Genomic DNA, 27,453 nt, shown 5'->3' with positions numbered 1-27,453 from the left:
GTATTGTAGGGGAAAGCTGGACATGGTTGCAACCTGCTCCGCTCCTCGACACATTCAACATTCAGTCAAAGCAGCAGATCACTATCATTCTGCTTACATAACAGACAACAGGGTAAGCTCATTGAATTGAATTGGTCAGACTGGTGCTATTGTCTGGTTGTATATAGGGCTGTGAATGTAAAGTGAATTTTCTCGCGCTAGTTCTGTCTGCAAGAAGCTCGGGTTGTATACACGCATTATTTTTCACTCATGGAAACGGCCTTGGTCTGCGCTCACCAGTTGCCCTTCTAGTAATATATATTTTCATATTGGATCATTAATAAATAATAAAGGCACCATATTACTGTTGTATTTGGTCATGGTGGAGCTCATTTTAACTTAGTAGCTTAATCTATAACTATGCAGCACTTTATGCTTAAACTCATATTAAATCTGATCCGCGTATGTAAAATCTGTAACAGCACAATATTTCCTTCTGAAGTAGTAGAGCAGTAGTTGAGTAAAAGTACATTCACAAGTGAACACAGAACATTCTTACTGTTCACGTTGGTGCTTCTTTATCAATAACTAATAATATTACAAAGCAGCTTGTTGTTATCATGTTTAAAGATGAACGTTAAATATCGCAGTTAGAAGCTCATCTACACTCGTAAGTCTTGTTATAAATATGTGTGTTTGAATAGAATGTAAGTGTGTGTCTGAGTGTGTATGTCTGTTAGGAAAAGGCAATACATGCTGGTGGTGGAGATGAGGCATTGACAGTGACCTCCAGCTCCACTCTCTCTCTCTCGCAGGTCAAAGTTCAGGGTGAGGAGGACGATGCTAAAGGATCTGATAGAGGGAGCCTCGGAAAGAGTGTTGGATCCCAGTAAAAAAAAAAAAATCAATGTATGGCCGGTGGTGGGTCTCCTTCTCAATCAGCCACCATGACAGCCGCTCCAGATGGCCACTGGGTAAGTTGGCTGTCAGGCCATCAGTATCATTATTACCCATAAGGCCCGGCTCGGTCAAAAGGTCAAGGGGCGGCCTCTGTAGATTTGTCAACCTGAAACACCAGGGAACTGCCAAATATCTTCTATCACTGTCAGTGTGCCTGACATTTATCTATTTTATGTAAATGACATATTATAATGCTCGCTGAACGCATAAGCAAAACACACAAACTCCAAAGCAGTGGTGCAGAAAGGGATAATTCATCATGAGAAGTCAACACTTCACATTTCATTTCTTTGCAGAGGGGTATACATGCTGGCATGGAGACAATTGCGGCAACATGTGTTTTCCTTGGTTTTTATACTATAGTTTATACCATACTTGCGGGACAGCCCTTTAATAATCGGAGGGTTGAAATGGCTGATGGAGTGTGTCTTTGAACAGCAGATGACCCCTGCAAACTCAGTACTAACACGACCCTGATGAATCCGAGGACACTGGGTCATGGGAGGTTCAGGGGTCACAGAGAGGACTCTTGTCTGAACTTTAGCACTGTGTCTCACTGATAACCTTGCTGGGGAATGAAGAAGCAGGGTGTTAAGAGAAAGTAAAAGGGCGAAATTAGCCCCTTTGATCTCAAGTATTTTAGTGTTTCAGTAATAATACTTCTTCAACTGTTAGATTGTGCTCCTTTAATCAGTCCTAGCTCCTTCAGCCACATCTAGTTAATGTCCAGGTAGCAGGAATAGTCTGACATTTGAGAAAAATGCTTATTCACTTTCTCGTCCGCCAAGAGATAGCTGAGAAGATTGCTACCACTTTCATATCTGCCTGTTCAATATGTGGCAGGAGCCAGCAGCTGGTTAGCTTAGCTTAGCAGAAAGACTGAAATCAGGGGGAAACAGCTAGCCTGGCTCTGTCCAAAGTAACACAATCCACCTACCAGCACCTAAAAACGTCACGAGTTAACATGTCATATATTGTTGGTTTAATCCATACAAACACTGAAGTGCAGAGAGAGGTGTAGTTTTACAGGACCAGCTGTTTCCAGGCTTTGTGCTAAGATAAACTAACCTGTGTTTAATCGAACACACATGTACACAGCACTGCGCACACAGTGAAATGTAGACTCTGCATTTAACCAGCTAATTATCCGTACTTGGTCCGTTTGGTCACTTAAAATGATGTTTACTATCTGTAACAAAATGTAAGATGAAGTCATTGCAGTATGTTTTAGAGCCATTTTAAGAGTTTTAAGCATAAGTCAATGTTTATTGGGATAATATTGTGAATCTCAATTATTTTGTCCAGGATAATCTTGATATCATATCAGCCCATACTTAATATTCACCATACATGAGTGGTGTTTAACCCCTTTACGCTAAACTAAAACACAATTCCTTACTTATTGAAAAGAGCCAGCTCTGTTTATCTGAACAAACTGTTTATCTTCACCTGGCTAGTTTTAGTGCAATTAACTGTATTATCAACGAAACTGTGATCGTTAACGCAGTTCAGATGCAGTGTCAGACAAACCTGGCAATAAGAGAACAGAAAATAATGTTCCAAGTTTCAAGTTTATAAATGTAATCTTCAACATGTCACAGTACTCAGAGTGAGTAAATCTATATTCTTCTAAAGCTATAACATCATGTTTTCAGTAATCAGTCAACATTCAGTAGAACTACAAGTTGCAATAGTAAAAGGGAGTTTAAATGAAGGTAATGTAATCCCACCTTTGACAGACAGCCATAATGATTTATGTTCAGTTTCCTTTGCTGGCTTCCACTGATTAAACACAATGAGGGATCAACAGCATGTTTTTATGATTGCTGTCTGTTTACTGCCCTGCCTGGTCAAAGACTCAGAGTGTGTGCATGTAAACATTATGTGCTGTCTTTCACATACACAGACACACACACACACACACACACACACACACACACACACACACACACACACACACACACACACAGCAGTGGGAAAACAGCAGTCGTGTAGGAGGGAATGCAGTTGCAGTATGTCTGGTGAATCAACAGTCTGACACGACCCTCAAAACAACAGATGCAGTCTCACACACTCTGGCAAATATGCGCACATACCCACTCTGACTAACAAAAGTATAAACACTTCCATACATCTACACATGCACTAAATACCTTAATACATGCAGTAGACGTGACCTTGCCCTGACAACTGCACCCACCTACGCTACAATCTGTGACGGTGGAAAGCAAAAAAAAAAAAAGAGATGAACGGATTTCTTGAACATTTCATCGTGGATGCCTTCCTGGCACTGGTATTGTGGTCGTTATGCGATTGCAGATGAAACTGACAGAAATCCTTTTTTTTTTGGTAAGCTCGAAATGCAGGCGCTAAAAAGCTGAAGTAAGTACTCAAGAGATGGTTTAAAACTGACACACAAGTCAGTTCTAAAAAAGTTCAAATTCCAGGTGAAAATGTATTGTTTGTGGAATGTAGTGATCTGTTGTAAGCTCTAGTTTATGGGTGAAATGGCAAGAATAAATTACGTCCAGAAAACATTTTGAAGTTTTATTTCAGCAACAGCCTTTTGGAAATGTTCACAGAGGTCAAGTTAAAAGAGAGAGTTTTCTTGAAATCATTTTGCAGAATGGATATGACATTAGCTTTTCTTAAAGATGTGTGGTTATGGTTTACCATTATCTATGATAAGGACAATTTGAATGTCAAAAGGTGAAAAAAAGGTGAAATTCTGGGGGTTGCAACAAATACTTATGTTAATGAGATTACTAATGGGATTTGTCAAATACAATGCTCCTAAAAAAATGAAATAATATCCAAAACTCGTATTGTTCAAGCCCTGATCTTCTGAAACCTGTTTCTTTTGTTTTTTAAGAGGGAGAAAACAACAAGAAAACCTAAAGGCTGTTGAACTACATTTGTCTCTCAGACAGCACCTACAGTCTGCTCTGCCAGCAAGGAAAACAAGGAAGGAGCAACCAGACGGAGGGGGGCTGTTGTATTATCCTCCTCACAGGGGGGGTGAAATGGGGGGAGCGGTGCTCTGCCATGTTATTGAAATCTCCAAGTCCTGAAGCACTCTGCTGTACTTCTCATTAACCGGCGCAATGTTTGCCAGGGTGTCTCTTCCCTCTTTAATAATAAAACAACGCTCCCGTCTTTTCTGCCGACTTAAAGGATTTCCTAATTTAATCAACACGGGCAGGAACAATAACAACAAAAGCATCAACAATGGTAACATGGCCTCAAGTGTCTTGTCTCTACTTTTGTAGAGCAGAGAACAGGCCTGGATGTGGAGGAAACTCGTGTGTGTGTGTGTGTGTGTGTTTGGGTTTCTGTGTGTGGATGGGGTGAGAAAAACTACAGAGGAGATGACATTTACTTCAGTCTGGATGTGCTAATAATGCGGTTGTCAATCTATCAGCTGCTAACTGATTCACACGGGGGAAGAGTGTGTTTTCTGTGTTTGTCTGAGCACATGTTTACACTAAAGGATGACACACTGAAACACTCCCAGCAAAGACGTTCCTGAAAGTGACCATTCCTTGACCCCAGCAGAACTGCCCAGATTCAGTGTACATAGGCAACCTGACCTGACTATCACCCCAAATATCACACACACACACACACACACACACACACACACACACACACACACACACACACACACACACACACACACACACACACACACACACACACACACACACACACACACACCAGTGTTTATAGGCTCTACTGACCTCATGATCACCCTCTCATAGTCCAGCTGGCCTCTCTTTCACCCCCGACCTCTGGATCACCCCAGACAGCACCCTGAGAGAGACAGAAGGGCTGGCTGGGGTTTTAGGTGAAAGGCTACAGTCATCTTCCTCTCAGTGGGTGTCAACAATCCATTTCCCTACTCAAGACAGCTCATAAACCAGTTTAAATAAGATGTGAGACATTAAAAAAATAAATACAATTAAAGTACTCATATTGGGTTAGTGCTGCAACTAACGATTATTGTCATTATCGATGAATCTGCACATTATTTTGTCAAAAAATAGTTCAAAGAAAGAAATCCCAGTTTCTCAAAGTCCAAGGTTTCTTTAAATGACTTGTTTTGTAATTTCAAAACCCAAAGATATTCATGTTAAGGGGCCTCATATTTGAAGCGCTGAAAACAGCATTTTGCATGAAAAAATTACTTTAACAATTAATTAATAATCAAAATACTTAACGATAATGTTTGTGTCAATAGATCGGTAGAATGCAGAATACAATTTCAAGTGAAACGGATTAGAGCCAGGATTTAAGCAAATAAGAATTTGAATAGATATGCTTTACTTAAAAAACACAAAATATTAATCAGATCCAGTTTCATATGCATATCAATCTCCTGACTATGGATGGAAAAGCACAAAATAATGTCAAGTAATTATATATATATGCATCTGGAATATGATTTTCCTGTTGAAGTCATCAGAGCCTTTTAGAAATTAATGTCTTTAAGTGTAGTGTGATGCACAATAGGATACTATAATTAATAAACCTTTTTCTTAAAATGCAAAATATTAATCATATCCAGTTTTAATTGTATCCAGTTTATCTTTAAAATGTCCCCCCCCCCCTGAAATATTTAACCTCTACATGTACCCCACATTGTATTTTGTATATGATATATGTATAACGTACCTTTTAGGTCTCATAATATATCACTTGAATCTCCAATTCCCAACTTCTTATATAACTAGTCTAAATATTGTAATATTTGCATTTTATGCACAAGAATCTACTTCAATTGATAAACTTTTCTTAAAATACAGAATATTAATCATATCCAGTTTGACCCCCCTAATATTTTACCTCTACATTTTCACACATTGTGCTCATCGGGTTATTATACGTTAGCTTGTAATGCACCTTTAAAGTCTCCGAGTGCCTTAATGGCCCCTCGTCTTTACATGTTTCTCTTCAAAACGTGCCTTTCCTGACATGTTAGTGTCATTTCACTGCCCAACCACTTAACTGGTTCAGACAATGTTCCTCTGGGATTCAATAAAAGTCTTGTAGTTTAGATAACATAGACATAGAGAGTCATTGTGTTAAAAAAGAGAGTACATCATTTATGTATTAAAGCAAATCTAATTGTGTCCGCCGGTCCAATATAACATGTTCCATACAATGCAGGAATCCAGATAAACATTGGGGGAAAGGTAGAATTTTGTGCACAATATGCAATAGCTCCATCATATTTGAAATGCAAACCGGCTCCTTTGGTGAGAGACTAGTGGGAGTTGGAGGTGCAGTGCAATGGCTTCTGGGAGTAGAAAACAAACAGCGCTGTCAAAACAAATGCTTTAATGCCTGCGGAGGCTGTCCTGCACTCTGCAGTTAGCAAGACTGGTCCACACCAGCTGGCTTAATGGGCTAATATGGATGAGAGATTTTTTTTTCCTAGTGCTTTTGTAAGCTGAACTTTACATCAAAGACCCGTGATTAATTACTGATAAGGGGTTAATAAAACATTAATGCTTTTTGTAATTAACCACGACTCTGAAATACAGTACACCCCCCCGTTGCCACCGCCACTTCTCTCCTCACTCACCCCCAGCTATGTCTTGTCTTCATCTTTTTATGTCACATTCTGCTGCATCGTGCCATCTTGCATTTTTTTTCTTTTTTCGGAGGTTGAAGTGAAATCATTAAAATAGAGTATAGGATGGGCCAGAAGGGAACAAACACAGCCCCAGATTTGTTTATCCTGCTCCAGAGGATGACGGGGTGGCGGGTTTTTAATTAAGGGCTTTTGAATATTAATTTGGAAGGGTGATGGAGGCTTCAACAAGGTCAAGATAAAAAAAAAAAAAACAAGAGCTTCATCACACTGACTTTTACAAGAACTGAGCCTCCAGAAAACAAAACACTCTCATTAATTGTTCTCGCGCGGGCCAGTGAGAGGGTTCAGACTAAAAGTAACGTTGCATCATCAAAATGGGGATTCTCGCTGTTTTCTTCCACCTGAGTGAGACACACAAAACAGAACTTAAGTATGAATAGAACAACTTGAGAGGTAAGGTACTGTGCGTATGGCCTCAGATCTTATAATCAAGGCTTTAGCTGAGTGAATGTCTTTCGGATTGAAATATGCACTACAACATATAATCAGAGAAACAAGACGTTTAATATAATGCTTTTTGATTTGTGGGACGAAGTACTCTACCATACTCTGCCTTGTTTTCACTGGTGTGAGAATGTTCCTTTATTATCAGTTCTTCATATTTTATTTCGTATTGAAGTCTTTGTATTTCCCTTAACTCATTTTAGACATCGTTAGGTTAGTCATGACTAGAACAACTAACCAGAATAATGTCTTCAGTGGCTCTGGAGGAGCTTTACAAAGTTTCTAAACAATATGTAATCAGAATTCTTACAGCTTGTACTTAAGACTCCAAATGTATATCATAAAGTGTGCGGTAAAAACTGGAGGCGGGGTTTATAGGATGAGGGAATTTAGGAGGCGAGGAAAGTTTGATTAAAGACACGGAGCAGAAAACAGTCAGATATAAAAGTGGATTTATCACATTTCCTGACTTCTCCTGTGTACATTAGATTTCATGGTCTTCCATGTTTAATGGAATTCTAGCAGAGTAAACTGAATTAGAAATTAGTAGAATTGGTTGACCACAGTACTTGATAGACATTTGTACAGGATGGTATTGGTGTGAACAAGTTCCCACTGACCAATACACTCCGACAACACACATTCACAAACTCTTGATGCATGCACACACGGACACACACACACAGAAAGGTTCACACACGTAAGCTCTCTTTATCTCCCAAACACACACATACACCTAAACACAGTGGATGAGACAGCGGGAATGTGTGGTTAATATTTAACAAACAGGAACAGAAATAGATGGGCTTGTGTGTTCAGAGCTGAATGGGTTTCAGCAGAGTGGCCTGTGTGGCGCATGAAACATTTAACACACTCCAAACAGTAAATCATAGGAAATAGAAAAGTAAAGTTTACATCAAGATAGACTTGTAAAAGAGCTTCCACTGGTCTGGATGAGGCATGGATGTCGGCCTCCATTTTTTTTTTTCCAACACATGATTAAAAGGTGCTACCCAAATGGATGTTTCTGCAATCAAAAGCTGTATGTCACAAACAGTTATTTATAGCATATTATGACATTATCCAAAATTACCAGGTAATGAAAAGATGCTTTGATGATAAATAATCTGCACTTTTACTTGTATGCAGGGAAAAGACTGATAGCCCCTGCATATTATGGATTAAGGCAATCACCAACACTAATTCAAAGTCATCATATTACCAGGTTTACTGTATGTGAGGATCACATTCCCTGAAAGTGAAAAACCATCTGGTGTACGAGTTTGAAAGTGTGTGTTGTTTTTGCTTTTCTCTGCTTTTTGGAGCCTGCACATGTGCTACCTGTGTGTATGATAAATCTGTTCTCTCTCATAATCTATGTGATTCAAAATGTGATATATGTGAGCGTGAACTTTGAATTATGACCCACACGGCGAATCGTAAATCTCTCCTCCCAAACTCTCTCTGAGTATACACTCTTACACTCTTTGGTTTGGTCCACTCATAAATCTCTCCAAACTGGAGCGAACGTACACACTCTTTCTTTCTTTCTTTCTTTCCAACTCTCTCTCTCTCTCTCTCTCTCTCTCTCTCGCTCACAGAAGTTGGAGACTTCAGATTAGTCAAAACAACAGTGGAGAGGCCAGCTGACTTTTGTGAATACACATGTGAAAGCTACAGAAAGAAACGGGAGACTTTGGGATAAGCAAAATAAGATAGTTTGCTTTGATTGATTCAGTACTTTTATATTTAAATATCCAAAGAAACATTTGGATGTATTCAATTCCAGAAAAGCTATCAGTTTGTAGATGACAGACAATCAAAAAGACATATTTTCTTCCTGTGTTCGCTACTTTGCAATTTAAGAAATTCCTAATTTCTACAAGTAACCAAAAGCAGCATTTCTATCATAACATGCACATAAAAGCAGACATGGAATTCGAACTTCCACTTGAACAATAACAGTTGTTTTGGCCAAAACCTCCCACAGCTTCCAGACTGACCACTGGTTCAAGGACTGGAGCCTTGAGGGTGTTTTCCAGACAGTGTTTTCTCTCACTGGCTCATTTGTGTCGCAGCCAAAGTAGATTTCAGGAGAATCACAGCATCAGCAGCCGCAACCAGAGCGGTGAGAGGACAAAAGAGTCGTCTGCTATTGTTACCCTGGCTCTCAATAATTTGCAAGTTAGCATGAGGTGCGATATCACAAACAAACGCCCTCAAACGAAGGGAAAAAAAAACATTGCCATCTCGGCATCCTTCTGTCACCTGTGAAAAGAGGCACCTGTGATGTGCAAGAGCCGGTACACGGTGGCATCACGATCAGGCTGCTTCTACCAAATATACTGTACTGTACAGGCAGTGGGCGTCAATCAGCCCAGCTAAGACCAATAATATAATCCTCTATAAGTGGTGGGTTGGATCACCTATATATGATTCCTGGTCCTTTTGTGACATCAAGGTGTAAATATATTTATAAAAAACATGTTGAAAACAGCTTCTAAGAGGTTTTGCATTGCATTGTCCATGAAGGCCTTACTTTGTTGGACAAGGTGTCACTTACCGTGGCACAAATAAGCAGTGGTAAAATAAGTATTTAGATATGTTACACAAGTAAAAGTGTATCTATCAGTAATATTCCAATACAAATTGTACTTAAGTGTGTGCTTAAAGTATCAAAAGTAAAACTATTTCTTCTACAGACAAATGGCCGCAGTGATTGCTATATTGTTACTGATGTTACTGATTGTTACTGATGTATTAATTAGTATTAGTATTAGTGGAAGCAGCATTGGTTGAGCTGACCAAAGCGCTGCCAAGGGGTGGCCAGGGGGGGGACTTGTCATCAGATAATTAGTAACAATAAACTGTAAAATAGGGAACCAAAGTAAATCCGTATGCGATTCGTTGACTCTCATATTGACATAGTTTTCAGCTACAACACAATAATAGAACTCCTGACATTCAGTTATGGCTTTTGGTTTTGGTGTGCCGCCCCAAGATTTCCTGTGGCCCCATCTGGCCACTGTGAGCAAGAGCTTAGTTATACTACACGGACTACTTTTGGAAGACTATTTTCAGCAATGTGTCACATTTTGATCATGTGTTGTATGCAAAGTCTAAAGTACTCTTTAGCAAAGTAAGCAGTAGCTGTAGCGGTCAAATAAATGAAGTATACAGTACAATAAATACCTCGGATACTATTTGAAACAGAGGTATAAAGTAACATAAAATGGTTTATACTTACGAACATGATGCCACCATTACAAATGGGGACTATTTAGGTTCAGTTTTCCCTCTTTGTGATTTACAATGATCCCATTAACCAAATAATAATATCATGTCATGAATGATACCATTTCTCCACTTTGTTGTCAGAAATTCAGGCTTGGTGATTTCTTTTTTTATAACAGACGCAGCTTGCATTTAGTGAACTGATGCACCTGATATGGTTCATTATGATTGTCATTTCCACTTCTGCTCCTACTGGTGCCGCTGCAGCCGTTTTGCTGCCGGTAACGGCGCTATATGGAGTAATTAGCCCAAGTGCGTCGCGGTGGGTTTACGGGACGCAGCGTTGTCGCCTCCATTACGGCTGACATTCATCGCTCATCAGTCCACTCACAGATGATGATGATCAACATACGGCGCATCATCGCTGCTAATGAGATGCGCTTTGCTGATGAAAGCCATTCGTCGAAATTCAACCGTAAAAAATAGAGAAAGAGAGACGGGGAGAAAAAAAACACATACACAGGAAGGCACATTCGGACAGCGCTCATCTTTCAATCTAATGGTGTTAACTAAGATTCATTAACCACCAGCCATCTTTGTCCTACAGGAATCTTGGAAGAGTGTTTGTGTTTGTGTGTTTGTGTGTTTCTCTTCCACATACTCTCTGTCTTGTGTGGCATGTGGTCATATTGTGTGTGAATGTTCTGAATTTGTCTGAGTGGCCATGGGAATCAGTACCAAATTAATCTGTTTCAAAGGGAAGGTTCACTTCATGCCATTATCTATAGTAGAAACAAATTCACAAATGATTTGCTCCTGGAAATGTGGCCATGTGTGTATGTGTGTATGTCGTTGTGGGTGTGTGTGGGTGTTGTCTGTGCAGACGGGGTGCTCATCATCTCCTGGAAGGATTGATATGAACATTCTGTCACTCACGGGCAGCACAGATGGCTAATTTCCGGAAAAGAGCAGATTTGAGCCAGGTTTTAAAGGGAAAAAAATAGAAATGGCACTTTTTCAAAGTGTGTGTGTGTGTGTGTTTTGGAGAGAGTGTCAGTGTGTGTGTGTGTGTGTGTGTGTGTGTGTGTGTGTGTGTGTGTGTGTGTGTGACTGCCCATAATGTAGCGGGGGTTCAGTCAGGCTTGACCACTGACAGATAAAAGCTTTGTGTTGTTGAGCTGCCAGCCCAACATGGCTGCCTGTCAGAGTGTGAGTGAGCAGTGTGTGTGTGTGTGTGTGTGTGCAGTGAAACCTCCAATGTGATCTAGGCGCCCACAGCTGTGGACCTCTTCCAAAGTGCTAACATTTAGACAAACAAACCCTGCTCCACATCCATCGGAGGGAAAAAAGAGAGAGAAAGAAATCCAGATAACGTCACTTCAATACCCATTTAACACTCGCTCATCTCGCCACCAAACATTGGCTAGGGCTTTGTGGAAGGACGAGGGAGAGGTTGTGACAGGATTATAGCGCTGTTTACTGTAAATAACCAATTTAATGACCGCTGGCAAGCTTCAGGCTATAGGCCAGAGGCTCAGAGAGAGAAACAGAAATACAAATGTGAGTCATCGGGTTGACTCCCCATAAGGCGATTTAGCAGAGGTACTTTGGAGCCGCGCTCATGTGATGCCACGAAACTTGGCCATGAAATAAAAAAAACTAAATTAAAGTAATACATTTACATAAGAGGGACTTCGTCTCAAGTCAAATGTTGTTTGAGCTGGAATGTGGGTGATCAAGTGCTGTCGTAACCTCAAGAGAGACAGGCTGGGCCAGAGGACTCCAGACAATATACCGTAGTTAGGGTGTGTGAGGGGCACACATTTATTCTTGGATATGCACAGGCCTGTGCACAATAGGGATCTCAATATGTCCGATCAGGTCCGATCTTAAGGTGTCCCATTGTTAGGGATGATAGAAATGAACAGAGACCTTTGGACAATTGTTTTCCTGATGATGCTACATAGTTAACAACCAATCTGTGTTGAAATCTGCAGGAGGAGAGCTAGTTAATGTTAGTCGGTGGCCAGCACAGTCCTGCTTAGCTCAATAACGTAGCTAACAGCTAACATTACCGGAGCAAAGTTCCATTTACTTACATTATGCATTTGAGCTTTATTCAGTAAAAATGAGTATTGGGCGAATGTAAATTGTAACATTATGATTGTATCTTGTAAAATGTATTTTTTGGTGAGAAACCTAATTTAACCTAGAGTAGTTTGAAGAAGATGAGATGTTTTCACAGCAATATAAAACAGATATTAAAGAAGGAATTATGATGTTTAACTTCCTACTAAAAACCAGAAAGCAAACAGAAATAAAAATGTTACTATGTTGAAGAACATGGGATTTATTGTTGTTGTTTTTGTGTACTACCGTGGTATCGAGTTGGGTAACGAGAATCGTAGAATTTTACTGGTATTCTTTTGGCTACTGAATTTTTGATATCGTGATATCCCTATTGCAAAGAGACATATGCACATCATACATGTTACTCTGCTAGTGTGCCTCCATATGTATGTCTGTGTGTATTTACCCTTGAACGCATATTTAACGCTGCTCGTTTGGAATACATGAAGGTGTATGCTCTATATGTGCACATGTGTCATTGTGCATGCATGTGTGTAGAATTTGTGCATTCACCCAACAGGGCCTCCGTGTCTTAAATAGATGGACGCGTTTATGATTTGTGTGTGTGTGTGTGTGTGTGTGTGTGTGTGTGTGTGTGTGTGTGTGTGTGTGTGTGTGTGTGTTTGGCATGCAGTGCATAGGCCCATATCTGTGTGTTCATCTGTGCTAAGCGGATGAGGGACCCGGTGAGCAACGCTAAAACATCCAGCTTCTTGTCCTTGCCCTTGTCAACATGGCGCCGTCCGTTATCCCTCACCTAGCAGACAAAGACACTTCTTACGGGAGGGATCATCAGTCGCCTTTGCAACTCTGCAGATTCACTCCATAAATCCTAATTATACCCCTTCCAAGTCCCCCCTCCCTCTCCTGCTCCACAAATAAATGGTCAGAAAGTGTAAAACATCTGCTGCGTGGATCATCTCAGTAGCTGTGAAGGTAAATCATCCTCGTCTGTTTCTATTATAAAAGGCAGGAGAGTCAAGGGACTTCAACTCTGCTGAATGTAAAGCATCACTTCACTGACTCGTTCCACCACGTGACTTAAGCTGTGAATTGTTGTCGGATACTATTTTTTGTGTATTTGACCACTTAAACTGGTGCTCATAAGGTATTAGAAGGACATTACGAGAGTAATGCCAAAGCCAGGTTATAAGATAATGAGCACAATGTTAAAATGTTGTAAAAACGAATCATTGAATCAATGTTTTATGAGACTTGCAAAGGTAACAGATTTTTCTGAAGGCTGGTAATTATGACTAAAAACCTATCAATGCCTCTAAGTTTCTATTATTCTGGACTACATAACATGTGACCTCAATTCAAGTGTTATCATTTATTTTTGAAACTGTTAGAAAATCATTCACTTGACGTGAAATTTTACCAAACAAAGAATTCATTATGAAAATGTTTTAATAACAATGAAGAACATAAAATAATATGTTTATTGTGCAGGCATTTGGTACATTCATGGTTACAAGCTAGCAGTCTCGTTGGCGCATTGCTATGCTTCTTTGCACGTTACTGCCAGGAACTGTGGATCAACAGAATAACGTGAAACCAATGGCAGGTTGTGAATCGTGTGATATGTGACGTTTAAAGTAGTAACATTTGCCTTAGTAAATCGCCCCCATTTAGCGTATCACTATTTTTAGCAACGTTTTTTGTCGCCTGCCTCACAAAACAGATATGCTTATATTTTGATTAATATAGCCGATCTACACAGCTTGAGTTTAACCTTCACTTTATTAAGCACTCATTAAGTTCCTCTAAATGATGTTCTATGTTGTAGGCAGTACATTACAACAGTAAAAACAACAAAGAAAAAGCGTCTTTCATGTTTTTATGTTGTCCGTGATCTGATTCTTCTTCTGCTACTACTACAGACCCCTCTTACTTCCTTGATTTGATGTATTTCCTGTTGTGACAGGAGGTTGGGGACATGGTTGGGTTGTCTTACACCACTATGCTGCCCAGTTGGATCGCGCGCTACGGCCGACAGGAGAGCTGTACGCTTAGTGGAGGGCAACTGGATAGGCACCAGAAACAAGCGGAGAAACGTTAACTGTGCAACATTGTCTGACGTATTCATCACACACTCATCCTCAGGACCCTTACCCAAACGTCGTATAACGGCCATTACCAATACGCATTGCGCTATAAGGGCTGTGCTCCAATAATTCCAACACATAATGCGTAAGGTTGAACTTGAGATTTCGAAAGAAAAAAAGGATAGCCCTAAAGTTTGCACTTGTGACAACATAGATAGACGCCTACTGTATCTGCCAAACCCATTACTTTAAAGCACACAGAGAGGTTGTTTACAGCACAAACAGGAAGATGGTGCTGTTTTTCCAGTGCAAAAAGAGAAGCTTTTAGACTTTCTGACGACACCAGATGGTGGGGGAAGTGAAAGACTGAAAAATATTTCTACAACATGTTTGTCCTCCTCAATCAACTCCAGAAATGCATTGGAGGGAACAAGAGGGAACGTGGTTCTTCAAAAATGTGGATTACAACTGAAATACGCTGGCACTAGCAATACCACTGGCATGAGAAAAGGCTATACCATTCACCTCACTCAACAATACTAAATGTAAGACCTTTAACTTCTACAACTACAGTAATTTTTTTTTGTTAAATATTAAACATGTGTACTCACCCGGCCCTGTTGCTATTGACAGTGCATTGTTGTTTACTTGTGTAAAAAAACAGATGGCCTTAGCATATTTGATGTCAGGGGGAAGGGAGGGTGGCAGCGGGTTCATGCTAGTTTAGTTTTGTGTGTTTCTTGTGCAAGCGTCTGGTATTTTATTTGCCCTCGTCCTTTTCTGCCTGTCTCTTCTCCCCTTCTCCCTCTCTCTCTCGGCTCTCCTCAGCCTCCAGCCAGCCTCGCTGCAGACAGGAGGTCAAGCCATGCCACTCCGCTCTGCCTGCTATGAGCGCTGGGTCACCGAGCCAGATAACACCACCAACTGTTCAATATTTGAAGAAATCAAGCATTCTGTTTGTTTGAAATTTCACTATTTGTTCACATTCTTTCCACCTCCCCTGATAAATCTTGCACTTTATGCAAAACAGTGGAGCAGTTCAAGGGTGGAAAGTAACAAATTAAGGCTTTGTGAAAGCTGTAAGGCAGTAGCTCTTTTCTTGTACTTTAAGAAGTTAGATAAATGTATGCTTTGACTCCTGTACTTTGCTACATTTCAGAACCCATCCATTGTGGGATACATATTTCACAGGTTGTGTATTAGAAACAGGCCGGTCATAGTTCTGATGAATCAAGTGAGTTAATTCTCCACCAAGCTTCAACATTTTAGTCCTCTTTTTTATGCACATAGAAAATATATCTGCGGCCATATGCAAATAAATTGTTTCAAAAAATATTTTGAGTCAATGCTAAATTTTACTTTTGAGTTTTAAATGTGCCAGCAGTATGAGAATTTCAGTTTATGGTTCTTCCACTCAAGTGGGATATTTGGCACTACTCTGTTGCTGTTTATCATGAATATTCAAAACTGTGTTGCATTCCAAGACTAAGAAACCAAACATGCAGATCAGTGAGGAAATACACTCCACCATTGACAGGGTGCACAGCTCTAAAGCTTGTTTTAAACTCTGGCTAATGGGAATGTGCGATTCCTTTTTGGTCAGCTATAGTGAAGGAAAGCAACCAGTGGTAAAATAGAAAGCCACTGTTGTGCGTGTGTAAAAATGTGCTGTTTAAAATGGGAGTGCTCTCATGTGCAGCTGAGCCACGCAGTTTCCTCCACAGTAAAAAGGTGATTTATTTAGTGTTTGGGGGGCTGTCAGGCCAAGCAGGAGATTTCACAGGGTGTAATTTGATCTTAAATTGCTTGGCCACATATATTTTTCCCAGCCAAGAAAGGGACACCCACATAGGTTTTTCAATAAAAGGATGGCAGACATGTTATTCCAACATAACCCAGAAGTTGTACATATTCAAACATAACCTATACAAATATGCATGTTAACACATTGCTATAAGTGCCAACATGCCAGCATGTGGCAACACATACAGAGAAGTGATGTCTCTTCTTCTACACATTTTATTTGTTTGCATAGTGTTATCACCTTTTTCATCTCTTTCATTCGTTCACTGCCAACATGTCAGCCAGATTCTGTAGGAACTGTAAACAAAATAATAAAATTGAATATGGAATAATTGATATTCTAGCTATGGGTATAAGAAAATACTGAAATAATATTGGATAACGCACTATTATGTTTTGTGATACTGTATTGATTCTCAAAAACACTATTCATTTTTCCTTATTAGTTTACATATTTTCTCAGTCAATACTTTATTTATTTGCAAAGATACTGTTTGTGCCTGTCAGTGTATGTGCCCTCTGAAAGTAGTGCTATGGTGTTGGATGTTACAGAGACCGTGATAAATGCAGATCCAAATGTTCTGATTGCATTAAAAAGGTTTATACTATGTATATATATATATCCCCTTATCATGTATGGTATCGTTAGATACGTGCCAATGCATAGCTCTGTTTTTAGAGGTGGGTCAAAGGGTCACGACACTATAAACTTAAATTGTTTTTATTATTCTCGTTTTCACTAAAAACGTCTGACACTGCCCTTGTTAATATGAAATTGCAAACATATTATGTCCTTTATCTTAATAAAAGAATATTACATTTCATTTTCAATTTCATCAAACATTTTACAACTAAAGTATAAAACAGTATAACAGTGGATTAGATTCAGACTTTATTGATACTAACATTGTGTGTTACTGTGTAGATGGACTAAAGAAACATCTGTAACAATCGTTACTACCTGATTTGCTTCTTTACTGAAAAGCTCTGACATGGAAAACTTCAGGATGTGTTTAAGTATTAAATTATTGTTTTTATTGTCATAAAAAAAGACAGGTAGCATAAAGAACTGGTGCTGCTGGAAAAAGCTATGAGAGCAGTCCGAGGAAACCTGCGGGAACATGAGCTGAGAGATACTGATGCGAGGGGAGGTACACTTACACAGCGGTGCTTTGAGAGAAATGTTAACTTTAGCACTCTAACACGCTCACAATGACAATGCAAACATGTTCATGTTTAGCAGCTAATGTTTAACAGTATTTATCATCATAGTTTAGCATGTTAGCATGTTGACATTATCTTATTAGCATCAAACTGTAGACTATACGTCACCCAGAGGTTTCGGAAGAGCCGTTGTGAAGCCTTAAGTGTGTGGCTCAGGCCGTCGCCATTGTGACACTGTCTAACTCCCGACTAATTCACAAGTGAGCATCGTCGGTGGAGTTGAGGCAGGCCCAGTGATGCAGCAGAGCAGACAGCACGCGGCTAGCGACCATAGGCTGTATAAAATAGGTAGTGACCTGAGACGGCATCCACCTGTCACTTAAAGCGGCCACGGCCCTAATAATATGCAATTTTAAACCCTATATAATTAAAACGGGTGAGACGTGTAAAAAATCACCACCCGTACAGTTTTACAGTACAGTGTTCATGGATAGTTAAGTATGCTATGGATACTATTGTTGTACCAGGCTGTAAACATGTTTATTTCCGCTCTAATGTCGGGCATTTTAACATAGAGGGTCTATGGACATTGACTCGTTTTTGAAGCCAGCGATGCAGTGGCCATAAGAGGAATTGCAGTTTGTGACACTTACGCATAGGCTTCACTGCTCAGCGTCAGATGATACCGCTTGGATAAACAGAGTATACGGAGATTTAACCCAACAACTGAAAATACATTTTGTTTTAGGAATAGCAAACAAATGGCATAAATATTTTTTTAAGAACAACAAACAACTCTCTATCTTCAAAAAATAACTCTATTTTGTCTTTACTACAATTTATCAACTTATTGGCAAAGCCAATCCCCTATTTGATGTGATCAGTCGGTAGCCCGCTGGTGTTTTCAGCAGCTATATGAGCAGGGTTTTCTCCTCACTGTCAGATGAACTCACATCATCTTCTACTTTGTCTCTCTCCGCAGCTTCTCTCTGCCTGTCTTCCTAACTCTCTTTTTCCATAATGTCCTCTCCAGACACCAGTACACTTGAGGGGTTTAAGGTAATTGCACTCGGGGCTACATCTTAGCGCTGCTCTCTCACATGTGGAATCATTATCCAGGCTAACAATTACAGCCTGCTCTAGTAATTGATCAGAAAACTGTCTTGAGGAAGTTAAAAGGTATTAAATATCGCCACTTTCTTAATTTACTGCGCCTGTCAAATAAAAAAGAAGGCGAAAGACGAGTGAAAATGAGAGTCTTGAGCCTTTTCCCTCTCTCAGCTTAAATAATGACCCCCAATTAGAATTCTTCTCTGTTACTATGCTCTGCTCTAATGCAGGTCTGTTGGCCCTGTGGCTAATTTTGTGTACTCAGGGTCATGAAGATTTTAATTTATCGTCTTGGCATTGTAGATGTGTGCGTGGGTTTGCTTATGTGTGTGTATATGCATCCACTTGCACATTATGTGTGTGCATGCATTTATTTGTGTGTTTTCTCTTATTTTTCCACTTTACTTTCACCAAATCACCAATTCTAATGAGTTGCCACTGGCAATTATTGCCCACTTTAGAGCTGACCCTACAAGATGGGGGGTTCAGAGTGTGCTACTTCGTGCCTTTGTATGCATCAAAATGGTGAGGGAAAATTATCAAAATGTGCAAAAATAAACACAAGATGTTCATTGTGGCTTAAGTGGTCCATTATGTGCACAAATTTCCCTTTGTATGCTATTATAGCATCCTTTGTACTTATATTACAAAGACACGACTTGTTGGATGTTAAAGCAAGAATATAAAAAGATATGAGATACTGAAGAGCAATCAGTTCGGTATTTTTTTTTTTTTTTCACTTTCTTTATATCGTTAGTATGACAGCCAATTGGTGAATTATGTGTTTTTCACTCTTTAATGTGCAAACACACATGCAGACACTCTATCTGGTGACACCCACAAACATCATTCCTTTGTTGACATGAGGACAGGCCAAAGTGTCGCCATTTTGCAAGATTGTGTCACCTTTTGAGGATACTAGCCGTCACAAATGGAAATAAAAGACCACACAGCTTGGTCTTCTAGAAATGACATTCACAGACAGCAATACTACATTGTCAAATATGTTTTGAGATGTATTTTGTCCTGCAAACACCGGACCCAGGAGACTTTAATCCATCATTTAAATGACGTAGCAAATGTACTTATTTCAAACCAAACCATGATGTTTTCTCTAAAGTGCGTTTTTGTTTCGTTTCATTAACTACGTGTTTAAAACTGCAGCCGTGATCCAAATAAAATGTGTTTCCTTCCAAACGTAATTCAGAATGCAGTTTAGTTCCATGGGAATATAATTTTGTTGGACACAGAGTTGCACAAACATATGTATATTTAGGCAGACCCTTGATAACAACCCCAACACTTTTGCATGTCTGCTAATTCCCCTTTACCTCTATTAAACAACCCAACCATTCCTCAACATCTCTCCTTGTTTCTCTCTCTCCCAGTAAGGATAGCTGACAATGATAGGCATACAGGGTGGGGGGAGGGGGCGATAGGAAGAAGACGAGGGAGGGATGGAGGGATAGAGGGTAACAGCAGGGGACAGCAGGGCTAGCAGGGTGAGTGACGCTCGGTGCCTCTCGAATCAGGTCCATTTTTTCATTAGCTCATATCCTTGCCAGGCTTTACAGCTGGCTGATCAGCAATCAGCGGCCGTTTGTTTCAATCAGGCAGCACCTCCACTGTTACAGACAGGGCCAGATTACAGAGAGAGGGAACAAGGGAGGGATGAAGAGGGGAGGGGAGGAAGAGGAAGACGAGGGGAGGGGAGGCGGTGGAGGGGAGGATGCCTTTACCTTTCCATCACAGAGATGAAAGGGGTGAAGCAGGGGACATGCAAATACAAAATGTACATAATGGAGAGCAAGGTTGCAAATGTAAGGGTTTGAACAATAGAGTGAACTGTGCTGGAAATGAGAAAACGCTCCCTGTCTCTGCAGAAACAATGGAGTGAGGATCATTTTATGTCAGCGTTGCCACCTGTACGCTGGAAAAGTTAAGGGAGGAAAAAAAGGGGAAAGCAGAATGATGGGTACACTGCAAAAAGTATCTCTTTCAACAAGTCTATTTTTTTGTAGAGAAAATGATCTGTCATTGGGCAAGACAGAGACGAGAATTTCTCTTGTTTTACTCGTAGTGGAGAAATCTGCATATTCTGCCCTGTTTCAAGATACTGTGGCGTGTTTATAACAAAAATCCTGTGACAGGTGAAACTGCATGAGTAACAAAAGGAATTACTGCTGTCCAAATTACCTTCTCATTTCAAGAAAAATAAGACTTTAAGATCAGATATGAGATTAAAAGACTCATCGAGAGGGAGAGAGGTTCTTTTCTTGCAGTGAGGGGAAGTGTGAGGAAATAAAGAGAAATGAGAATGATATCTCTCTCGTCCCTCTTCCAGTCACCCAGCCGGCCTCTCAGCCTCTCAGTGTTGAAAGGAGAGAGTGAAAAAAGATGAGAATGAGGGATGATTTAAGGGGGAGAGCCAGCACCGTGCCCATGGAGGCCTTGTGCCTACTGAGCGTGCCCAATGAGTGGCGGAGACTGAGGCGTGTTGGATCTATAAGCAAAGTATTTATCCTGCCAGAGACCCTGAGAGATTAGTCTCCGCAATGGTGATTTATACCGACACACAGCCATCCTTTACCTTATAGTACAGACACCCTCTCTCTCGCGCTCTCTCTCTCTCCCTTCATTCCCTGTGGATTGTGACTGTCAGTGGGCCCTGATGCCCAGTTAGCCTCCAGCTATGATATTTGATCATAGTAACTACTGACTCTGTCACCTCCATTTCTTTTCTGTTCAGATACATTATATATAAGGCTGCTGAGACTTGGATGTATGGTGGAATGGGTAGGAATCATATGGAGATGGATTAAAACAAGTCTGATGAATAGAGCAGCTTCAGCGTGTGACACGTACGATGCAGGTTTATTTAGCTTCTTGACAAGCTGGTTGTCTCTCTGTATAAACATGACAGCGCGGAATACATCACAGTAATCAAATGTATGAGGTGTTAAATTGTAGTTATATAAAGCTAAGACTAGTGTCAGTTACAGAGCGTGGAGATATAAGGAAACTTTGCTTTAGTTGTGTTTTTGAAGACAGATTGTGACCTATCTAATCAGTCCATTTATATTTAACACTTTAGTAGGAACTGCTCAATAGTCAGGGGTGGCTTAAAACCACTTCTTCATAAAATACTGGATACAACGCAACACTCAATGTAGCCTATAGCTCAAGGACAGTTGTTGACAGAGAGTTTAGGCTAATGGATCGTATCAGATATTACATTGTTTTCCCCCCCGACATCCAATCCAGTGATTTTGACAGTTGCACCGCCGTTTACAGCGGTAAAAAACGACAAAACAATAAATCTGTAATCCATGTAACCTACTTCAACTCAGCTTTATAATGTTTGCGTATTGTCTTTTGTTCGGAAATTTAGCTGAATAGAGCTTGAACACACCATAATGAAAGTCAATAGCGCCTCAGTTATTAGCTACTTACAGCTAACGTTAACTAGTAGCTGATTTCAATATGTTATTATTATTATTATTATAATGTTATTATGTTGTTTACAATGTACCATTATCAGACAAAGAATAGGTTGAGTTTACGGCGTACTTTTGTGTCGATGGGATGAGATTAAAGGACTCACTGAGAGTGAGGGAGTTTTTTACGGTACTGTAAAAACAACGAGTGCCTATCCCATTTTCAGAATTTCGAAATACCTGCTTTACACCAATTTCCAGTAAATGTGTAGAGTAAATGCATCACATCTATCCATCTGTCCTGGGTGATACTAACCATGTGATATGTTCTTTTTTTGTAATACCAAGCCAACGTCAGCGATCTTATGTTTAACTCCAAATTCCATTTAACATCGGAGCATGTACAAGCATATTGTCAAGTCCTGTGTTGTCAACAGTGCATTACACTTCTATTGCGAGTAACAGCCAGTGGGATGTGGCCGATCATGTGAGCCTCTATTTGCCCCAAATGTACCCCCCCTGGTGCATCACTGCTGTAATTGGCTGGGCTCAGACAAATACAGTGTGACAGCTAAAAGCAGCAGACAAGTTGGGACATTATGCTAATTATGATATGTCATTACATCTTTAAGGGAATGGCTGGTGGGCTCAGAGAGAGGAAAGAGGATGCCGGCAAAAGCCATATCAACACAAGCTCAATCCATTAGACACCTCACACTCCATACCCCCAACAACCCCCCCCCCTTCCCTCTTTAACATCTCACCCTTGACACCAGCACCCTACAGCCCTGTAATTGTCTAGTCGACCTAGTTCTGCAAACTCTCCAGAGTCTTTTACATATCATCTCAGGGCCTCACCTCAACAGGTAATGATGAAGACAGTTACTAATAAAGGCAAGCGTGTAAGTGACACGTTCTTGGTTTGACGTCATCACGCTATTACACATAGCTATTTGTATCCAAAGCTGTGCACACTCAAACATACTCAAAAAAATGTTTCAAGGCCTTCGCAAACATGAACAATATTAACAATAATAACATTAAGTAAAATGCAAATGAAATATATGAAATCCAAAGTTTATTAAAAAATAATTAACATAGTGTAATTATGCTAAATATAAACTGAATGTAAACTAATTGAGTTAACGTTATTTTACTTGATTTCAAAAGGAGACTTTGCACATGTGCGAGAGTAAAAGGACTCAACACTGTATTAAATGTGACCCTTTACGTTGAACCTATGTAATAAAAAAGAGTGACAATTTTCATGTAATTGAAGTACTTAAAGTCAATGTTTTAGGCATAATAATCTTTTGGTGTATACCCATGATCCTTGGCCGTTGCTATGGAGAAGAAGCCAGTCAGAGCTGCGAGTTCAAAACAGAAAAGCCTTGCCTTGATAATGCATCACTCTTTAAAAAAACATTTTTTTTCGATCCTTAAACTAAAACTGTACTAACAAGGTCGGAATTAAAATATGTCGTAATGAAAAATAGGCCCATTGTCTTTGATGCTAATATTGTGGCTCATGTTAAAAAAAAAATACATTTCCATAATAACACTTTGAACACAATCCCTTCGTCTGAAAATAATAGTTTTTATAAAGAAAAGAGGAAAAATATGTTGATCTTAAATGTCATGGCCCATTCTAAAGACTAACCTACAGCCCAGATACGTATGTACATATAAAGTGGAAGTGTGTGTTCTAACCGGCCATTTAATGGCTTTGTGAAACGAGGTTTGGTGGTCCTCTGTGAGGTCACTGAAAATGACCCGTCACAGCAGAGTGTCACTTCAACACAAGGTAGGCCTCGACGCACACACATGCCCACATACACAATTGATGCAGTCATTGTAAAGAAATATTTATCAAGTATGACTTCAAGATGCTTTGATGTGTAACTAAAGACACCACACTGTGAATCTAAGTGTATTTCAATGGCCAAATTGGAGTATAAACTACCATGGGTGTTGATAGTGTTATTGCTGTGTCGCTGAGGGAAATATCTGATATTTTCTCCCACAGTGACAACAGGTAGAGTGGGTAATCAGTAAAGCGTTCACACACACACACACACACACACACACACACACACACACACACACACACACACACGGACTCACACATTCACACTCAGGCATAGAGCATTCATCTCTCACTAATCTAACCACAGGGATCCCTCACAGTTTTGGCCCCTAATAGCAGGAGCTGTCAATATGGACAAGGTTAGTGAACCCAGGGCCATAACAAGCCAGACCCCCGCCACCCGCCACCTCACACACACACACACACCCCACATCCACACAATAAACACACTGCCTTTGCTTGCATACTGCCTGGCTTCGACCACACACGTGAACATCATGGGTATCATTTTGGAATAGTTGAATATATGCACTCTGGCGCTAATTGAATTGTATCCATTATACTCCAGTCTCCACGTTAGTATAAAGCACAACATGGCATATAAGTAACCATTCAGTTTCAATGGCATAATATTATATTGATGTTATCACCAGGCCTCTATCAGGGGACTTGTATTGATGAGCTCAATATGCTCATCTGGAGTAAAAATCTTAATGTATAGAGGAAGTGCATGTGTTTCCTCTGCCCATAACTGAGATTAAATTAGAGTCAAATTTAAAAAAAGTCAAAAGAAGAAGAATCATGATGCCGATAATAGGATTATTGTTTGTTGTTTGTTTGTTATGGATGGTGGATTAAAAAGAAAACCAGGGTTAAACGCAAGGCAGATTAGCACAGGCTGCGTAGTTATCACCCTGCCGTTTCATAAAATTAGCAAACGCAACAGACTGAGAGCTCATTTGCATGAGGAGATAACGCTGGCATTGTTGTACGAGTGTTGCTGCTAATTAGAGGTTGTGCGAATACTGTTATGATGAATTAAACCCTTCATCATTAACACTGAGAAAAACTCACAAACGATTGGACAGAGGGAGGAATAGCTGAAACAGGATCTTGAGAGAATATTTACAGGATGTCAAGTTGACTGACATCCCCCCTAAAAAAAGCGTCAAGGGAGGGGCAGCTTTCCCTTCCGAATATTATCAAAGTCAGTAAAGCCCCAGATTGAAATATTATGAGGTTTAATAAGACTTGGGGGGTGTGACCTGCTTCTGTGCGATGGTTTGTGTGTGTCTGGATTTGATTGGTGTGTGTGTGTGTGTGTGTGTGTGTGTGTGTGTGTGTGTGTGTGTGTGTGTGTGTATGTGTGTGTGTGTGCGCGTGTGTGCCTATATTCATTTCTGTACCATACTGTATGTGTGTTTGCTTTATCTAAAGTGGTTAATTAAATAGGAGAGTGGAATTGTCATTTAGTTTTAATTATGTGCCATAAATGAGGAGAGCAGCCGGCTCGCTCTCCCTCTCTCTATGAACTGGTCCTTCAAAAACATCAGTGAATAAAAACCTAATATATTGTTCAGTTCGAAGTTATGCAATCTGACGAGAGGAGGGGGGGTGGGGAGTGGGGGGTGTAGGAGGAGGGAGGGGGGGTAAAAAGGGAGACGGTGCTAATTAAAGTCAGCTCTCTGTCAGTTCTGGTGGATAAACACTTCAAGAAGCTTTGCAGATAGACGAGAGATGCCTTTGTGTCAGGGAAATCTCTCTTACGTGGAAACGTACTCCGCAAAGGGTGACAATCCCCAGGGAGAGAGCGTCTGATAAGGACCTTGTCTCAGTTTTTAAAAAGCCAGAACAGGCCTCATTAAGGACCAAAGTCATATAGATGTGCCCTTCGTCTAGTTTCTATAGCCAGCAACCAAAAAACAATGGAAACACTTGGACTGTGAATTGTGTTGCCAACAGATTTAAGTTCGGTTGTGCAAGGAGAAAATATAAATTAGAGCCTTTGTTTTTGTGACTACCAAATAATGATCAATAAATGATTTGATTAACTATAAAATGCCATGTAGAAATCTTTTTGTCTGGCTTCTACAAATAACAATTAGCAACAGAGAACTAACAAAGTGCTTTCCATTTGCTTAGGACGCCTTCTAAAAGCCTTTACATTACATTCGTTTCTAGCAACATGTTGCAACAAGAGGCCTTTAATGCCTTATAATCACATTATGAAGATGTATAACACAAACATTAACTAAACGTGTTTCAAGACATAAAGCATTGGAATTTCACACTCAAACCTTTTGTTTTGCGTAAACAAATCTTTTCAACTCTTACATTCCATTAGTAAAAACAGTGCCTCAAATTGTTTACATCTCATTCAGTTATAAAATGAACAGAACTCTTCATTAATGATGAAAATACTATAAACGAGAATGACACATTGTGTAAACCTTCAGCAATGATTACAGGTGTTCACACAGACATAACGATGTACCGTATGTTCATGACAATAAAGGACTACCGTAAATCACTTTTCTTATGTTCACCATCTTAATTCAGTGCGGTAGAGTGCTAATATTTGCTAGTACTGAACACAAAGTAAAACAAACACTGATGGGAATGTCATCAGTTTTACAGGGATTTGGTCATAAAACAGAGTATAAGAGAAATTGAAATGTTGACCTGAGGATGGCAGCAGATGAAAAGCCAGTGGATCACCAATGTCATTGATATTCATCTTCTGGGGAACATGAATATCCGAACCAAATGATGTCACAATCTATCTGTTAGATATTAATATATTTCACAGGTTAAGTGAAAATGTTGAACAATGTTGGCTGTTATTAATTAGATTAATTTACCAACAAGGTAGATTGTTATCTAAAAACAACTAATCTAATCTTATTTTAAGGAATTGAAATTGTAGTATTGAGTATTAATTGACTTGTAAGTTAATTAACTACACTAAACAAGAATTCCCTCAAGAATAAAACGTTTCGATCTTATTAGGTCGGCACTGTCATCCACAACAACAACATACTCTAATAACTATTTTTAGAATATTTCTGGAACGTTGCAGTCGAGACTTACTTTAAATTAAATCTGCTTCGTCACTGTTGTAGCTTTCGAAGGAGGGTGATCATATCCTTTTCAGAAGCTTTGTAATCCATAATGGAACAGCAGTGTTTTGGAGACTTCATAAATCATTAAAAACAACGTGTTGTCGTTAGCCATTAGCTAAAGCCAACCGAGGGCAAGTTGTCGAGTGGGTCGAGTTTGTTGACAAATCAGATGCTGTTGTAGAGGGTGCTTAAATGCTGCATTCATGTGGCGTCAGAATAATCAGACAAATTCATTCCTGACATAATGTACAAATACACATAATGGCCTCCTGCAGTCAGAACTTGGAAAGTCAGCAAAAATGTTGGTAGCCGACCAGACTAGCCGAGTTGACGTCATGTTACGCCCATGGCGGACGAAAGTAAATGTTGGGTTGGTGGTTAAAAAAAAACGTTTAGTAATTCCATATTGCATATCCATGTTGTGCTCACATGTAATTTGTAATATGTCAGATTATATTCCAAACAAATATCCATTCCAAAGCAAGTTAACAAACAA

The 27,453-nt window shown here is 39.8% G+C and overlaps 1 long non-coding RNA gene across 1 annotated transcript in view; it reads right to left on the bottom strand.

The window, feature by feature from the left end:
- The window catches only part of LOC115021754 (uncharacterized), a 33,180-nt gene extending 6,098 nt beyond the window's left edge, over positions 1-27,082 (bottom strand). The window contains exons 1-2 of the long non-coding RNA XR_003833754.1: positions 26,926-27,082; positions 4,680-4,752 (exon numbers count right to left, since the gene is read on the bottom strand). This is a non-coding gene — a long non-coding RNA (uncharacterized LOC115021754). The remainder of the gene's footprint in view (positions 1-4,679; positions 4,753-26,925) is intronic.
- Between the last annotated feature and the right edge of the window lie 371 nt (positions 27,083-27,453).

The sequence above is a fragment of the Cottoperca gobio genome, chromosome 16 (genome assembly GCF_900634415.1).
Source record: "Cottoperca gobio chromosome 16, fCotGob3.1, whole genome shotgun sequence".
NCBI classification, from domain to species: Eukaryota; Metazoa; Chordata; class Actinopteri; order Perciformes; family Bovichtidae; genus Cottoperca; species Cottoperca gobio.
Note: the sequence above shows the minus strand (reverse complement) of the source record. Positions and strands in the feature narration are given on the sequence as shown.